Source organism: Dipodomys spectabilis, unplaced genomic scaffold (assembly GCF_019054845.1).
Source record: "Dipodomys spectabilis isolate Male_0828 unplaced genomic scaffold, ASM1905484v1 ptg000029l, whole genome shotgun sequence".
In the NCBI taxonomy this organism is placed as follows: domain Eukaryota; kingdom Metazoa; phylum Chordata; class Mammalia; order Rodentia; family Heteromyidae; genus Dipodomys; species Dipodomys spectabilis.
The window spans coordinates 1,068,100-1,086,277 of NW_024870706.1; the positions used below are offsets into that span (position 1 = coordinate 1,068,100).

The 18,178-nt window shown below is 36.6% G+C and overlaps 1 pseudogene; it reads right to left on the bottom strand.

Moving 5' to 3' along the window:
* Positions 1-7,989: 7,989 nt before the first annotated feature.
* On the bottom strand, positions 7,990-8,086 carry LOC122104643 (annotated as a pseudogene).
* Positions 8,087-18,178: the final 10,092 nt, after the last annotated feature.

Below are 18,178 nucleotides of genomic sequence, written 5' to 3' on the forward strand. Positions count from 1 at the left end.
ATTCTTATCTCCAATAAACCACTAGAAAACCGGAAGTTTTGCTGTTGCTCAAAGCGGTAGAGTGCTCACCTTGAGCTGAAGAGCACACGGACAGCGCCCATGCCCAGAGTTCAAACCCCATGACCGGGATACCAACAAACAAACAAAGGATTGAGGTAGTAGTCTAAGATCATTCTTTAAATCTAGAGAGGCAATAGTGCCAATACAACCATTTAAGATTCTGTTTTTATTTCATAAAGTCATAGCATCCTTTTCAAAATCTGTGGACCATAAAACTAAGAATTTATTTTTGACAAATCTGTTACCTTCTTCTATGTGTCTGTTCTTATAGTAGAACTATGTTATCTTCACTAAATATGGTAATATGATTCAAAGCTAGTATGAAGGCTCAAGCTACACCATTTTACAAGATTTCTCTGACTGACTTGTATTCCTTGAATTTACATACGAGATTATTGAGCTGGTGAACCAATATTCTACAGAGATATCTAGATGTTTGATAGTCACTCATATTTCCCAACTTGTGAAAACACAAACCCCTGATATTATGTATAGAAAAATGTCTTTAGAGATTGCTCAAAGCAACTAAAATTAATTTAGGAATGAGTTAAGATTTAGATAACATTATAGCATAATAAAGTTGAATGATAACTACTTGAGCTGTACTGTAGAAGAGAGGGGGGGGAAGAATGGTGGACCACATAGGAGCTGTATGTCATTGGTATTGTTTCAAAAAACAGAAAGAATTCAGAGAAGAGAAGGAGAAAAATAAACTGTCCTGAATCTAGTTTGTTTTTTATCCACCTGATAGTTTGGACTGAAAGTCCGATAACATGGGAAAAATAAAATAGAAAATAAAGCATTGTATATAGCTGTTACAATGTAAAAAATTTGCAATAGGAATATAATTAATTTTAAAAGAAATAAGAGAAAGAATATCAATAACAATTGCTAAAGTGGATAGAAGATGGATCACATTTTATCATATATAATTTTGAAAAAGCATACTAGCAATGAAAATTTAAAAGTCATAACTTAAATACAATTTGTATTACAACTAGACAGTATAGTTCAGTGGTAAAACATTGGCCTAACATATGTGAAGCAATTGTGTGATCTCCCAAGCATTACAAAGTACACACAGAAAAAACCCACATAAACACACACACACACACACGCCACATACACATATTTGGAATACTGTTATTATCATATTAAACAGAGGAAATTATCACAAACAATAAAAGTACTTTAATATATAAAATCATAATATTGCTCATACTATTTAAAAGTTTAGTAGAAATAAAATACTCATAAGATAATTGGATTCTTATAGATTAAGTAAATTGAAAATTAAGATATAAAAGACATGTGAAATTTTCAAACAAGTTTTAAATAATAAACATTTTGAAACATGTATCCTTTTATTTTGACAAAAGATTGATGTTACTGGTGTTTTAACTCAAGATTTAGAATATGATAACCAGGTGCTCTATATCTTGCTAGGGATGGCTATATCTCTAATCATTTCACTCTGGAAATTTTATGATAAGTTCTCATAGTTTCCCAGTCTCTCCTGAATTACAAACCTTATTTACACTTCCCACCATAGTTAAAAAATGGAAACCACAAATCACTATGCCCAGCTCAAACAGTTTTTTTTTTTTAATTAAAGTATAAATATTTCCAAAAAGTGACCATGTAATGAAGCCTTTTTAATAAAGTATGTGATTCTTAAAAATACAGTATTTGTTACCTGGACAAATATGTTTAGAACTATAAGAAAATAAATATATTTAAATTCACCAACCATATAAAATTTAAGAAAATAATTTTTAAATATTCACATGTTAACTATTTTGAAAGCAAAATATATGCCTGAATAATTTACATGTGTTAAAATTATGCAAAACTAAATTAACTAATCCTACAACTCTGAAAAAAGAATTGGCCTAAAGAAACGAAAATAATTAAGTTCAAAATTTGAAATTTAGAAAATTAAATGAAGTAACTTAAGTAACTGTAAGCCCTCTGTATATCAATTTTATAATAAAAAAATGCATTAACGAAGAAAGAAAAGTACCCATTGGACAATAGCGACAGGAAAAGTATCAGTAGTTTTTTTTTGAGTGTGCAAAAAAAATCAATGGAAAAGATAACAATGTTCTTTCCATAATAAATGTACTCATTACCTTATTTATGTAACTGTATCCCCTCTGTACATTACCTTTACAATAAAATTAAATTGAAATTAAAAATAAACTAAATAATATACCAATTAAGAATTCGTAGAGAGCTAGGAAGGTGACTCAGTGGTAGAGCTCTTGACTTGCATGCTTGAGGCCCTGAGTTAGTTTCCTCAGCATCACATAAACAGGAAAAAAAAAGCCGGAAATGGCGCTGTGGCTCAAGTGGTGGAGTGCTAGCTTTGAACTAGCCTTGAGGAACAGCGCCCAGGCCCAGAGTTCAGGTCCCACGACCGGACTCCCCACCAAAAAAAAAAAAAAAAGAGAATTACTAGAAACCATTGGTTAAAAACTTTTAAAAAACTGCCCTAAGTACCCAAGTAATATAATTTGATGATACTATTTAAATAGTTCAAATTCAGCAGAGAAGCCAAAAGTTTAAAAACTGTTACAAAGTAAAGTAATAAATCAGAATATTTACTACTAATAATAATCATAAGATGAATTTATAGTGGTAGTCAAATATGTAAGAAATGAGGAAATTTGCCATTCGTTTGCACTGAATAAGTGAGAAAGAATTTTCTAGGTCTTTTTAAATATATAATAACTTTAATGAAGAAGCTATTCATCATATGATAATTAGATGAAGCTGATATTAAAGAGCAGATTGTACTAAGTTTTTGGATGTTTAAGTATATACTTATTTTGGTTGTGGGAAATTGTGTTCATCTTGGGGTATTGTTTTTGTTAGACTGGTGTCATATCAGTGATTAATTTTAGGATAGGGGTTCCCTTTCCACAAGAACATGCACCTGATCTGTCTTTTTAGCCTCCCCATTATCAATGGCTTAAGAGTTGCACACCAACTTGCCTAGATTCCTACCTTGGCTGGCCTGGATTCTGCAGTCCTTCCAACCTCAACCTGTAGATAGTGCAGGAGGATGGAAATGATCCAATGCACCCAGCTATAGATTGAGAAAAATTTCTACTAATCTTTTGGCCTGGGTTCTGTTCGCAAGCTTCCTCAGTAGTTAAGGGTTCAGATGGGAGCCCCTGGTGCCAAGCAGTAAGAGTATTTCTTAAAGCAACTAGACATATATATGACTTAGGCATGTGAACACCTCAGGACAAGAATAAAAGAGCAGTGAAGCGTAGAGGACAGGCCTAATTTTAACTAGCTACTTGGAGGCTGAATAAGCTTAGCTAGCTACTCTGGAGGCTGAGATATGAAGACCACTATTCAAAGCCAGCCCAATCATGAAAATACATGCGATTATCTCTGAAAAACTAGAAGTAGAACAATGGCTCAAGTGGTAAACCTCTATCCTTGGTCACAGAAGCTTAAGCATGATGAATGAATGAATGAGCACTTGCACATGGGCATGTGTGTACACACATGCATGTGTACACACACATACACACACACACACACACACATGAGTATTTCAATGCGAAGTTCTTTTTTACCTTGCTGTACTCTATTTCCCTGTATTAGTTTACAAATTAACAAAATCAACTAAGCACCTATTTATATACAACTCATCATGTTTCTCTAAACTCAACTATCTTTTTGGAAGCATGCTTTTATTTGACCCAAATGTAAACTATTCAGGAATTTGATTCTTCTCCCTCAATTCTGTAGAATTAGATGATTGTTTAGCTTCCTCCAAGCAATATAATTTTGTGAAATCCTGCATCAAGCAACATATTTCTTTCACTAGAAGGGAAGCCTCTGTCAAACTATTAATAATAGGTTTTTCTTCTCCTTGCTAGTATCTGTAGTTTTATTATCTTCATATATTTCATGATCTGTCTGTGTATAACAAAGACTGCTGTAAAAACAAAAAGACTCTTCACAGCACTTATCATTTATATACCATCCATAGGTATGAAGGTGTTTAAATATTACTGAAATTGCTTTGGAACAAATCATGTTCATATTGACTATCGTGAAAAATAAGAATTGGTTTCTCAGCACTTTAGGTAAGAACTTTTTTGAAAGAAACAAAAGGAAAAGTAGGAACAACTAACACATATATTCAAATGAAACAAAACAACCCAAGAAAACAAATTAATTCAGTACTCATGAACCTTCAGGAAATGCAAAGATTTAAAAAAAAAAAACATCAGCTATGACAAGCTTATGAAAATCCTGACTACATGGGAGTCTACTCTTGTGAGGATAGAGGTTAAAGCCCAGACTGGACAGAAATATCTGTACACAATGCCATGTACCTGTTATTCTAAATTCCAGGAAGAATAATATAACATGGACTGAGCCCAAGGTCATACACAAGTATCTGAAAAATAATCAGGATGATTTAGGGCTGGGGACATGACAAAGTGGTAAGAACACCCATTTAGGGGACACAAGACACTCAATTCAAACTCTAATATTTGGGTATTATGTAAAAAGCTATGATTTTAAATAATTGGAATAATTGTAAGATTTGAGTATTTGAGTGGAAAAATTCATGAGAAAGATAGATTGAACCCATGGTGCAATACTTTCAACTTAAGTGAAAATGTTTTATGGTACTTCAGACAAAACAGAGTTACCTTGCAAATGAGCATGGTTGTACATTTGGGTGATGGAAATACTTTACTTACACAGATGTAAATTAAATAGATTTTTTTAGGTAAATTGTACTTCTTGAACTAAGACCCTGGATGATGTCCCTGAGATTTTTCTCTCAAGACTACCACTCTACTACTTTGAGCCACAGTTCCAATTCTGATTTTCTGTTGGTTGTTTGGTGATAAGAGGATACTAGACATTCTTCCCCAGGATAGCTTCAAACCATGATTGTCAGATCTCAGCCTCCCGAGTAACCAGGATGCCAGGCATGAGCTGTCGATAGTTTTCATAATTTAGTAAATTGTACAGTTACCGAAGTTGTACATTATCATTATAACCTGTGTAATATATGTGTGTATGTATATATCAATGCATACGGATAGAAATATTTTAACATATTTTTGTATCTACAGTAGATTTATGAAATTATCCATTATAAAATAAAATGGAAACAAAAGTTAATAAGGATCAAAACAAAGGAAATTATCACATGTTTCTTGATGTTTAATGGAATACGAATTGCGAGAATCAGTTTGGGAAAACCATCTCTACGTTAACAAAATGGATAAGAGGTATTAATTCCAATCCATCTATTTGCCCATATTGTGCAACCTCACACATGAGTGTCAAAATCAAACAACACTTTTTGCCTTTGCTTTTAACTCACCTGTTATAATTTACGGGTTAGATGAAGTAATCAAATAAAGATTAAAATAATGTTATGTGAGGCTATGAATTAAAGCTGAAAATGATTTTAAACATGATAATAGCTAATTAACTTGCATATTTCTTACTTTTACTTTGTCATGTCCCTCATTCCCATATTAGGAAATTATATAGAAGGTTCTCACTGAATTATATGTACAATTATGAAAAAAAATGTATTGAAAGAATATGGGCACAATGTGGTTTTAGCTAATTGAGACCTGTAGGGGGAAGTGTGTTTTTGAGGACTTGCAATACATTGTGATGAAGATGAAGGGAGGGATGTGCTTATTCTGGAAAACTGGCTAGGGGATTGCTCCCATAAAGGTAGTGATGAATTCTTCCAAAAGGTTACAGTAAAATCACTTTCACAAGCATGTTCACTGCTGCACAATTCACCGTAGCCAAGTTACGGATACAGCCCAGATGCCCTTGGGCGGAATGCTGGTTGGAGAAAGTGTGGCACATATACACAATTGGATTGCACTTATCCATTTTTAAGACTGTTACATTATTTGCAAAGAAATGGATAGATCTAAAAATTTATTAAGTGAACAAAGTCAGAGCCAGACACACAAAGGACCCATGTTCTGTCTCATATTTGGAAGCTAGAAATTTATACAAGTTTACACAAAAATATTAACCAAAGCATGAGATTTGCAGAGGAGTATTTCAAAGGTGTAATTTCTTATAAAATTGAACTTTACTCCAACAAAATTAATAGCAGGAAACTATCGTTTGGACGATGTGAGTGGAAGTCAAAAGGAAGGAATAAAGAGAGTTATGGAAGAAGAGAGTGAAGGTATAATATTCAATGCAACTGTATAAAACTAGAAAAAATTAAAGTGGGATGAGGTTTGGAAGGGTGTGGAAAAGTTATATAAAGATCCATTATATTAAAAAAACTGATTTGATGAATGGAAATTCCCTTGTACAAGTATTTAAGATAAGAAAATTATAATCAAAAACAATGGAGACATCTGATCATAAATTCTATTTCCATCTCTTTTAAAAATAAAAATTATTTGTTCTATAATTTGATCAGAGGGATGGATTTTGTTGCTAGCTATATCATTGCACATCTGTCTCTCTCTTCCTCTTTCCTTCTCATGGTTCTCATAGGTAATATGATTACTCCATAATTATCCTACTTTATTTTGCTTTTATAGTTTTTTTACATCATTTCACTTTCTGCTCTGTCATTTCCCAATTCATTTACATATAAGGCATTATTTCCTATTTTCTCATTCCTAGAATAAGCTGCACATGAAGACACCACTAGTCCTCATTTTCAGTTTGTCCCTTTGAATACAGAGGAAAATCATTCCTCTGCTCTCTACCAAATCTCTACTCTCCAGTTAGAATAATTTAGAATAGTAAAAATGAAAAAAGAGAAAATAAATAATAGTGAAAAAACAGATGCAGAAAATTCACCGGAAAAACGATGAATATACACCTCTTCATCTAGAAGCCTACTGTGGACACTTAGACATTGTCCATGAGTTGGGGGCTCAAAGCAGATATTCATGGAATAACTGTGAAAGGCTGGATACCCCTGCACAGTACTTATACATGGAATAATACCAGAGTGGCTTCTTTATTTCATCATGATGCAGACACCAGTGGCCAAACTAAAGGCCTCTTGACCCCCTTGCTGCTGGGTATAGCAAAGAATCGCTGGATCTCCTTCTGTTGAACCATTATATCAAACCAGATCTGAAGCACAACTTAGAAGAAACTGCATTTGATATTACCAAAAGGATAAGTATGTATCACTACCTCTTTGAAGTTGTGGAAATCTGTACAAATTGTTCTCTTAAGTCCTAATGTTTCCATTAAGTTTCTTAAATTTCAAAATTGCCAGTCCATCCCATGTGTCCATACAAAATATTTTCACAATAACAAGCAACAGCAATATTTTACTTTAGAAATTCATGGATTCCATGGTATTCTTCCAAGTGAATTGCCTGACTTTGATGTCAAAATGTATTCGAGTTGTTTGTATACATCAATAATGTTATCTATAGAGTTTGTGATTTTTTTAAATCAGAAATAATTTTAACTTATCTGTTGAAATGAGTAGTAGAGAAACTTAAGATATTTCTGGTGCTTGTCTGAAAAAAGTATATTTTAAAATATTTATATTCTGTTTGTATAATGTCCATAATCTATTTCTTTCTCTCCTAGATATAATACTTTGAATTTGACATTATATTATAATATATAGGTCCATTAATAAATGTGTTCTTTCAGATTGCATTCCATATAGGAACAGTTTAAGATTCCTTTAATTCCTAGGTCCTTATAGAATTTTATTTCTTTGGGATAAAATGACAATGTTATCTTATTTCAAAAGTTTTATAAATATTATGCTATATAAAGGCCTTTCTAAAAAGGTGAAGATTGAATACACTCATGTCAAACTAACTTTTATTTCTATGAATTATATGTATTATTACACTTGTATATTTGTAATCAACTTTTTCATAACTGTTTTTCATTTCTTGCGTCTGAAGAATGAAAAATATGGAATACGTCACAAATTTTCATATCATCCTTGTGCAAAAGCCATGTTAATCTCTGTATTGTAATTCAGGTAGACATGCTGCTGAAGCATGTAGTATCTTGTAAATTTACGTAGTTAATGATGCAAACTTAAGATAGGCATATATCCTTGCTTGCCTATTTGCAACAAGGAAACCTATTGTTCCCAAATTTGCTATTCATCTTATTTCTGCAAAGTTCTGTGTATGACGGAAAAAACTTATATTGTTTGTTCAATTGCTCACAGTTGCAATTTTTTGTCAATAACTATTTTAAGTCTTTTTCATTTGAAATTTGATCATACTTTGAAGCCTTCATAGCTAGGTCCAAAGGTGATGGATTTTCAAGTACTTATTTTTTAACTGATTTAGCTTTGTGGAGCTAATGGATTCAAAGTAAGCCTTGCTTAAGAGCTACTTCTAAACTTCTGCAGCTTAAAATTTCCCAAATGAGGTCTTACTGGCACAAATGTCTGCCTGACACTTTACCCTTGCTCCATGTAAGAACAGACCTACCAGAATATCTTACCCTGACAGCATAGATTGTCTTATTGGAGCAAAACTAATCTTACTTACAAAGGATCATAAAGTGATGAACAGTTCAGACAGAACTGTTCAGACTAAGCCAGGCGCTGATGGCTCTCGCCTGTAATCCTATCTACTCAGGAGGCTCCAGGAGAAGTCCATATGTTTCTCCTTGTTATTAGGCCTTAAATTGGTTATGTTTTAATCACAGTGTTTCCTCTTGCCTCTAGGATGTACATCTCCAAATGGTAAAGCTTTAAGTTTAATTCTACCAAACACTGAGGTAGAGGTAATGGAATAATATTTTAAAACAGTTGCCTTTGTTACCTTAACCACAACAGAACAATGCAAAGCATTTTCTTATATTATATATACTTATATATTTTATATTTATGTGCTGATTTTATATTTCACACAGTGAATCTTACTGGAATTAATTTATAATTTGACAAATTAATTGATATTTATTACAATAAATAGATTGGAATATAAATAATCAGGATTAGAATATATATTAGAATATAAAAAGTATCAATGCAACGTTTTCAGTATAAACTTGTGATACCTTCTAATTGTTCTTGGTTTCTGAATTCACATGATAAAAAAAAAACAATGTTGTTTTCTTTAATCTATAAGGGATTTTACTCTGCTGCTCTGTTTATTGTTTTAACTCGCTGGTCCCAAACTGTTTTTCTCCATATTTCTGAAGCATTCCTACTGATTATACTCGAATTTTGCTGATATGATGTCTAAAAGGTATTATTCTTCCACAGGATCCACGGGTCCTAGGATCCCAGGTCCCAGTTACCTGCATCATCAAATAACTAGGGCAAGAGATCTCACCGAGGCCCATGCAACATACCAACAGAAAGTAATTGAAGACCCATCTTAATATCTCATTTCCTATATTTCAGGGGCCCAATTCCTTGAAATGCAGGAATTAGCAGTAAGCACTTGGGAAATGCAAGGCAACTTAAAATGCAATATGAAATCACAAAATGTGAAAGTACAGTAATTCAAACTTTCTATTTTCAGATGACCATCCCATAGGAGTGAACAAGACCACAAATGTCACAAAATGATTTGTAATACCCCTCTTCTAATGATTAATGAATGATTTCAGTCCAGCATCATCAGGCCAAAAAATAGTTCCTGGAAAGATAGATCCATAATTGATCTACCAATGCTAGGAATATTTGTATTACAGTTCAAATATAATTCAGAAAAAACATTGATTGAGAAGAACCTTATTGCTTCAAAACACTAGTACTTCAGTCAAACTTGGTTCTGTAGTGTAAAAAGGTTGTCATTCTCACACCAATGATAACCTACATTTAATCTCCTGAAAGTATATTCCTTTTCAAATAAACTTTTTAAAATCACATTTGCCAAAATAACACTTTACAAGTAGATGATATTTAGTGACGTTACTAGTTTTTCAAGTGTAGGGAGCAAGTTAAAATAGAGTTGATTTATTTACCCAGCACTAATGCCAAACAGGTTCAACCATTCATTAAAGTGTAGAAATAGGACCCCTCACCATTTGTGTTTTTCAGTAGGTGCTTTCGAAAATTTGTTAAATAGATCAGCCTCCCATATTTCAAACCAAAACATTCGCTAATAAAGTAAATTTCATCACATAAAAAATACTTTTTAAAAAGTCATGAATAGTTGCCCTATCATATGGTGATTAATGTTTTCCTTATCTGTCTAACATTGTAAGAAATATGACTTTAAGTCTTGAATATGGGTACTCATCAGAGATTTGACAAACATAAAATCTGTCTTCTTTCTCTATCATATTCCTCTACAGTAGTAAATTTTAGTTTTCTTCTTTTTCCAAAACTAATAGGTAGTAGAAAATATTATCCCATGTAAAATAAAATAATCACAAACCACTTTACAAAGCCATAGGAATACATTCTCAGCCATTTTTAAACTTTCTTGTTGACTACAGATTAATCTTCCAAATGGAGGGGAATAAAATCAGGTCTAGGTGCTTCATGTCTCCAGGCTTGCAAATTGTTACTTCAGATGAATGAATTATGGAAATATAAGCTGACATCAGTTTAAGTATATGCAGAATTGAAACTCCATGGAATGTATATAAACCTTTCAAAGTAGGAGCAAACAGTTTAACAGAATGACTATCAGGAAGTTGAAACCAGAGAGGAATAATTATAAAGACATAGAATGAATGAAAAATGGCACAAGGGTCAAGTACAGCTAGAATACTCAATGTACACATGTGAGAAAGGAAGTGGTAAATCGGAAATAAATCTTGTAGAAGGGGTTGGTTGAGAAGGATAGAAGGAGTGACTCTGATCCAGGAACATTGGACAATTAGATGGACATACTTAATTGAAACACACTAGCACAACCTTTTGTAATTCAGTGAAAAAATACAACAAAAAACACAAACACACAAAAAGCACAACCAAACAGCAATCTCTATAGAGTATGATGATGACTTCTCAAAATTTTAAATAGTTAATGAAGGACAATCTTGTGAAAAGCATACAAAGTTGTTTAAAGTGGGCAGTTTGGGGTGGAGGAGAATTTTTAACAGATTTAAATAGATTGTCTTAGGTTATAAATCACCTATATCTGCTGCAAATATTTTCTTCTGCATGTTCTCTTGGTCTGAACTGTATACTCCAATCCTGAGCCACACTTGATAGCTTGTAAAGATAGAATGGAAGAAACAAGATCAAGAACCCATTACTCCACCGGAGAGGAAACAGTCCTCTCTGTTTTCCCTCATTTCTATTGACTACTTTCATTCATAAGTTTATGTCAAGTGATTTGCATTATATATTTCCTTCTTTGTTCTGGCAAAGTAATTGTTCAAAATAATTCAGTAAATATTATATTCCATTTTTTCTATCATGCTGTTTACTTATCCAAGCGAGTCCATTAAACTTTCCACTTGCATTTCGGTGCCACGGAAACCCAGCATCAATGTTAATGAAGACAATCTCTAATGTAAAACTTTGTCTCCAAAATACCAGTCCAAGAAGCTGTGATCACAAATATTTAGCTATACTTTTTTCTTTTTTCTTTTACCTTGAAAGTCTTCTTGTGTCTAAAGTGCCCTCAAAAATCAGTACTCCACCAATTTTTGGTTCAATCACTTCTAACCTCAAAGATATATTTTGCTAGCAATATGCTTAGAGGAAACCGAAGAATACTCCACTTTTATCTTCTCTCTTAAGATTCTCCATAGATACCATATCAGGAATATTGAAGTTATTCTTTGCAAAATTATTTCAATAGATTATTTTTCTATCCGTCTTGCATTTACTCAAAAAGTTGTATGGAGAAGAATAGACTATAATCACCCATACCTTGGATGACAGTATCTGTTACAAAAGGACAATGCTCCTATGTCTTATTTCTCTGTCCTCCTCTTAGCTCTTGCCTGATTTCCCACTTATCACAGATTCTTGGCTTCAAGCCTAGTGAAGGTGAAGGATTATAAGGGCCTCCCTCATTGCTACATTGTAGGGCTAGATCTCCAGCATGAGGTAATCATGAACTACGCACACAAGGAACACATGTTGGGAGAACAGACTTAAGCATGTTTTTTTTATTTCTGCACAAGGGTTGGGATTTTATAGCCCCAGCTTTCCCAACCTCCGGAGTCCTTCCCAGCCAATTACTGAGCAGGGAGTTGATGATGGGCACTGCTTGGTGACAGGCACTGTTTGGTCCCCTTGGGGCATGTAGGGATCTTGGATAGCTCATGGATGGCAAGCTAGGCGGACATGACTGTGGGTCACGTCTCTATGAGCAGGAGGTGTGCTTCAACAGCTACTCTAGCTGACTCAACCAGATCTGACCGGCTCTACCCACAAATTTCCCCTTTTCTTTTAAAAGGACCGTCATTATGGTGACCCGTCGTTGGAGGCGTTTTTGCCGGGAGTGCAAGCATTTAATAATTCCTAGGAGAGAAAGCCCTACAAGTGCAAGGCCTCCCCAGATGACCAGAGAGGATGGCGAAAACCATTGTTGTAACTTTTTAAGCACTCTTCTAAAAAGGAGGCAGTGGGAATAAGCTGTATGGTGGTTTGGTTTAGGCGGGTAACATCATGCAGCAGGTTGGGAGTGAAGTTTAAGTACTTAAGGGACCAAGGGCCTTTGATGTAGTTACTAAGTTCAGTGACATTGGTTGCAGGAGTGGAAAGCTGACAGACAAAAGTAGTCATTGCATTATATAGTCCTCCTTGTTGTAATCGAAGAAACGTAATCTGTTCTTGGAGCAAGTCTATTTGTTGTTGGAGCACAATGAGGCCTCCCTTAAGATGATTGGCAACTTGTAAATGCTGTAATTCTATGGATGACAGTTGAGGGATGAGCTGGTTTATCTGTTGCACAGTGGACACGCTTTGGGACAGCAATATAGCAGCACTGGTAGATGAAGCCACTGTAGCGATGATTTCGGACCCGATTGCAACGATCAATCCTACTGCTCTTTTAGTGCATGGGCGAATTAATTGAACCTGGGAAAACTGAGTCATTAGTAGCCAGAACAATAAATGGGGGAACACGTACCAAACCTGCAAAAGGCTATGAGTCATTGGGTTGCCAGTGATTGCTGAGAGTGCAAGTAGTGGAAGAGTTGTCTCCTAGACAAAAAAAGAATGGGGCTCTAACCACTACCATTCCTGACACCTGGTCATATCCATATTGGTTACAGCGACGAGTATTGGTCAATAGGAAAGGGGACAAATCGAAGCAGGAATGTGATGAGCAAACGATTGGCATGGTGGCTCCTAGGTCTCCCAATCATCCTCCTGAAGAGTCAAAAAACTCATTTAGATTTTGAGGTTTGGGATCTTTTTCAGATTGGTTGTATATAGCCGGATAGAGGGACAACGCGAGCTCCCCAAACACTTTGCCTTGCCAGGAATTGGCACAAAGGCTAATCACTAATTGCTCAAGAGGAGTGCATATAGTGCCAAAGCTATCAAACTCCCTGCGTGGGCACAACTGCATATGAAAATGTATGTCAGTAGCCTGATTACAATTTTTTTCCAGTGGGACAAATGGGGTAGGGTCCTGTGTAGTTCCACCATCCCATCCCATGCGTTACTGTTGCGAGGAGGATGGTACAGCCATCAAATTGCTTTATCATCTCGTTTGAAAAACAAAAACAGATGGCTCCCTTCCATCTAAAAGTAAGGTTTGTTTTTTGATGCCATAAGGAGTCTGCTGAGGAAGGAAGGCTAACCCTGCCATTGGAAGAAAGCATTTGAGATCATTAAGATTTGGGGGCTGGGCACTAAAGTTATCTTACCCTGCCCTGCAGCAGATTGAGAATTGGCTGTAATAATGGCACACAATAGGAGGAATAGAGTACCATGCCCTGGGTCAGGGTCTGCGGCCATAACCTGGGCTTGTTCGACCAATATCTTTAGGTCTCCCCAAGTGTTGGCATGGGCTCTAGCTCGAGCTTTGTGTCTCCTCCTCCTTACACTGTTCAAGCATAGCTGATGCATCTTGTGCTTAGGTGGTGACGGTTGGTCAGACAACTCCAGCTGGGATCCAAACAGGTTTATCACTCGTGTCTGGAAAGATACAAGCAAATCCTGTCCCTTGTGCCATTAAGGGAGCAGGGCCCTCCCATTTTCTTGTGATGGGGTCCCTCCATCTATCCAAAGGGACCAGAGTAGGTGTTTCATGAGTCCCCAGTACAGGGAGATGGGGGTCCCACATGTGGTGGGTGTGAATGTTAAAAAGTTTTTTACTATAAGGCAATAATTTAATTGTGTTTGGGGATTTTTAAGCCCTAGCCCCTCCAGTTCCCCCCTTTCTTTTAAAAGAATGGTCTTGATTTCTTTATGACTGTGTTCAACAATGGCTTGCTCTTGTGGGTTATATGGAATACCTGTCTGGGGTGTAATGTTCCAAAAGGTACAAAATTCACAAAAATGTTTGGAGGTGTAAGCAGGGCCATTGTCTGTTTTAAGGGTCCAAGGAACTCCCATAATTGTAATGGCATGTAGAAGTGACTTAACAGCGTGCCTTTTTTTTCACTGTTAAGGCTAAAGCAGTTATAAAGCCTGAGAATATATCTATGCATTCAGAGATGTATTTTTGTTTACCGAATTGGGGGATATGGGTTATGTCCATTTGCCATGTTCTATTGGGTCTAAGGCCTCGTGGATTTGTTCCCATGGGTTGAAGTGATCCTAAGGGTAAAAGAGGTGCACAAGAGGAGCAGGACCGAATCATGTGCTTGCATTGTTGGTGTGTTAAATCAGGAAATAACTGTTTGATAGTAGCTGCCGATAAATGAAAACGATCATCTAACGTTCGGGCCTGGTCCATGCACATATTTGTGAGTAGTACAGTTGGTGTCACAGCACGATCAATGGCTTCATTACCAGCAGCTAGGGGTCTGGGGAGGTTAGTATGAGATCTAATGTGTTGAATGTACCAGGGTTGGACACGATTGTCTAATACATTTTGTAGTTTACACATTATTTTTGCTACATCATCTTGTAATAAAGCTCCAGGAAGAATGGCAACAGTTTGTACAGTATATAAACTATCAGAAAACATATTAAGAGGTTCTTTGGGAAAAGATGTGAGGGCGAGCAAAATGGCCAGTAATTCAGCAGCTTGAACAGACGGAATGTTTTTGAAGCATGTATTTTTTAGTATTGGCATTGTAAAATCCATAAACAGTTTTGTTAACATCTGTAAAAAGCACAATGGCTTGATGTATAGGTTGCCCATTGGGACGAGTACATTTCCATGAAAGTGGGAGTTCTTGGGTAACTTTTAAAACGAGGTTTTTGGGCATATGATTATCAATGTTAAAATAGTAGTGGATGACTTGTAAAGCTAATGCCTCTTCGGTTGTTAGGAAATCAAAGATTGTTTTTGTAATGGGCCATGTAAGATGGTCAGGGAATCGGCCATAAGTTTGACAGCATCATTCTGCAACTTTGATGGCCAGATTGCATAGCATGGTAATGGATGTGCTAATTTTTGGTAATTGGGAAGTGGCAAGATATACCCATTGTAACAAAACCATGAGTTTGCATCAGCGCCACCATTAGGCCATTATTATTTAATATAATTAGGTAGATTTCTTGGTGGTATCTAAAAACACCAAGGGTGTTGAACATAATCAATCAGCGACTTGTGAAAGTATATGAAGGGAAGTTGGGTCAGAGGGTCCTCGAAGCAATTGAAATAACAGTTGGAGTTGTTGGGTGGGGAGACACATAAAATTGCATAACCAGTTGATATGTCCACATAATTGTTGTAATTCAGTTAAAGTATATTGGGATTTAATGACAATATGAGGCCCATTTGGGGTAATTGTTTGATTTAAATGGTATCCAAGATAGGCGTAAGGGGCTTTGAGTTGAATTTTTCCGGGGCAATATTAAGGCCCAGCACTGTAAAGTTCTCCTTGAGTTCTGTTAAACAGATTTGCATGGTTGTAGCATCTTTATGTGCTATTAAAAAGTCATCCATGTAATGGACACAAAAGCATTTGGAAAGCAAAGTCCTAATAGCATGGGCAACATACATCTGACATATAGTAAGGCTATTTTTCATACCTTTATGGAGAACTTTCCATAGATATCGGTGAGTACGTAGTTGACAATTAGGTTCACATACTGAGAAGGCAAAATATTCTTTATCTTTGTTGTGTAGGGGGGTGGAAAAAAGCAGTCCTTGATGTCAATAATGGCAATGTGCCAATCTTTGGGTATTGCAGAAGTGTGTGGAGTCCGGGTTGAAGCGTTCCTATCTTTTGTATATGACTATGGAACGTAGATCATGGAGAAATCTCCACTTTCCTTGAGCCCTTTTTTGGATAATAAAAAGGGGGAATTGTGGGGACTGATGCTAGGTTCTATGTGTCCCTTTTTTAGTTGCTCCTCCACTAGAACCTGGAGATGAGGGAGCTTTTCAGAGGAAATAGGCCACTATTCGACCCAAATGGATTTGGTGGTGTCCCATTGGGGTGGAATTGGCTCTGGTCATGCAACAGTGGCCATTAGAATTGGGGGTAGTGTGGGTTATTAACGGCTCGATCGGTTATGATGTCTTCATAAAAAGCCGTATCATCTGTTGTTATCAGAGTACCCATATTAGTGAGGACATCTCTTCCTCAAAGATTGTATGGAAGGCCAGGGGCAACAAGAGGTTTAAAAGCCCCGGAGGCCCCACCACAGTTTTCCCGTCTTACAGGCCATTGGACATGGAGGGAATCTGTTTTTCCACCGACACCTTGTATGCAGGCACCAGGAATTAGGTTCCATCCCAGCCCTTCTACTTCATCTTTTCTAAGGACTGTACAGTCAGCTCCTGTATCAATGATGCCCTTAAATTCTGTTCCATTGATTTTAAGTTTCATTCTAGCTTTTCCATTTTGGGTAGGTACTCCATAACACTTGAGGTGGTGGCTGTTGCCTTTGTCCTATTGTGGTCGGGGCTGAGGACTGCCGCTTATTTAGTTGAAAGGCTGAGTCGTAGAGCAGCATTCAGAGACCCAATGAAAACCCTTTTTGCATTTAGGACATACAGAAGGAGGTTGTTTTCTTTTGGGTGAGCCCCAGAGTGATGGGCAATCCTTTATAAAAATGACCAGTTCTGCCACATCCCCAACAAGGTCGATTTCCCATTCTGCCATTAGGGGGCGCACGAGCACTGGCAGTCATAGAGGCTAAAGGAGGTGCAAGGATACTCAGCATGAGTTGATGACCCCAAATCTTTGGTGGATAGGATGCAATCAGTGATCTCCATATTTCGTTCAGGGGCAATGGCTTTTCTGCATTCCTGTGTAGCCCCTTCCCATATTAGGCTCTTGATTAGCACATCTCAGGCTCCAGCATGGGATACTTTCCAGGCCAATGCTTCTTGAACAAAGGCAACGAAGTCAGTGAAAAGATCATTGGGACGTTGTATGAGGGGTTTTAGTTGTTTGTCCCCTTCTTTAGAATGGACTGAGGAGACAACCCTCAACGCACAGAGGCGTACTTGGTCAAAGTACTGTGGAGGTGCTACTGCTTGTGCGGCAGGAGACGCATAAGCTGCCTCACCTTTTAAACAATCAGGGTCCCCCATGGTGGCATCCTGCCCTCTGGTAGTGATATTTTGTGTGCTTTGTTGTTCACATTCATCAGAAAAAGCAGCCTTCCATAAAAGGAAGACCCTGAAGATAATGCTGTGTTCATTAAACTCTTCCAATCATGGGGCAGTTAAGATCAATGCTAAGGGATTCAAGCATCTGTTGAGCATTCAGGGACTGTAACCCATCTTCCCTGACAGCGGCCCAGTATTTGTCAAGTACTTTTGGGTCATGGGGGTACCATTGGTTAGGTCATACAGAGGTTCGGTGGACGTTTACCGGGAATATGAACTGGGGTTCATTTATAGGCTTGGCTGTCATTGCCACGATAGTTGTGGGGCCCATGAACAACTGTTGTATTACATGGGGAACAATGGGTTTTTGTTCCTGGGCAAAGTTGGATATCTCTGCCCAAGGATACAAAGTTTTCTGGGGGAGTTCCCAGGCTGGCCTAAACAGCAAAAAGAAGTGATTGGGCAGGCTTCCTGGGACTGATAGTGTGGGGGAGGCGGTTTTACAAGCATAGCTGGCCAGCCCCCTGTGT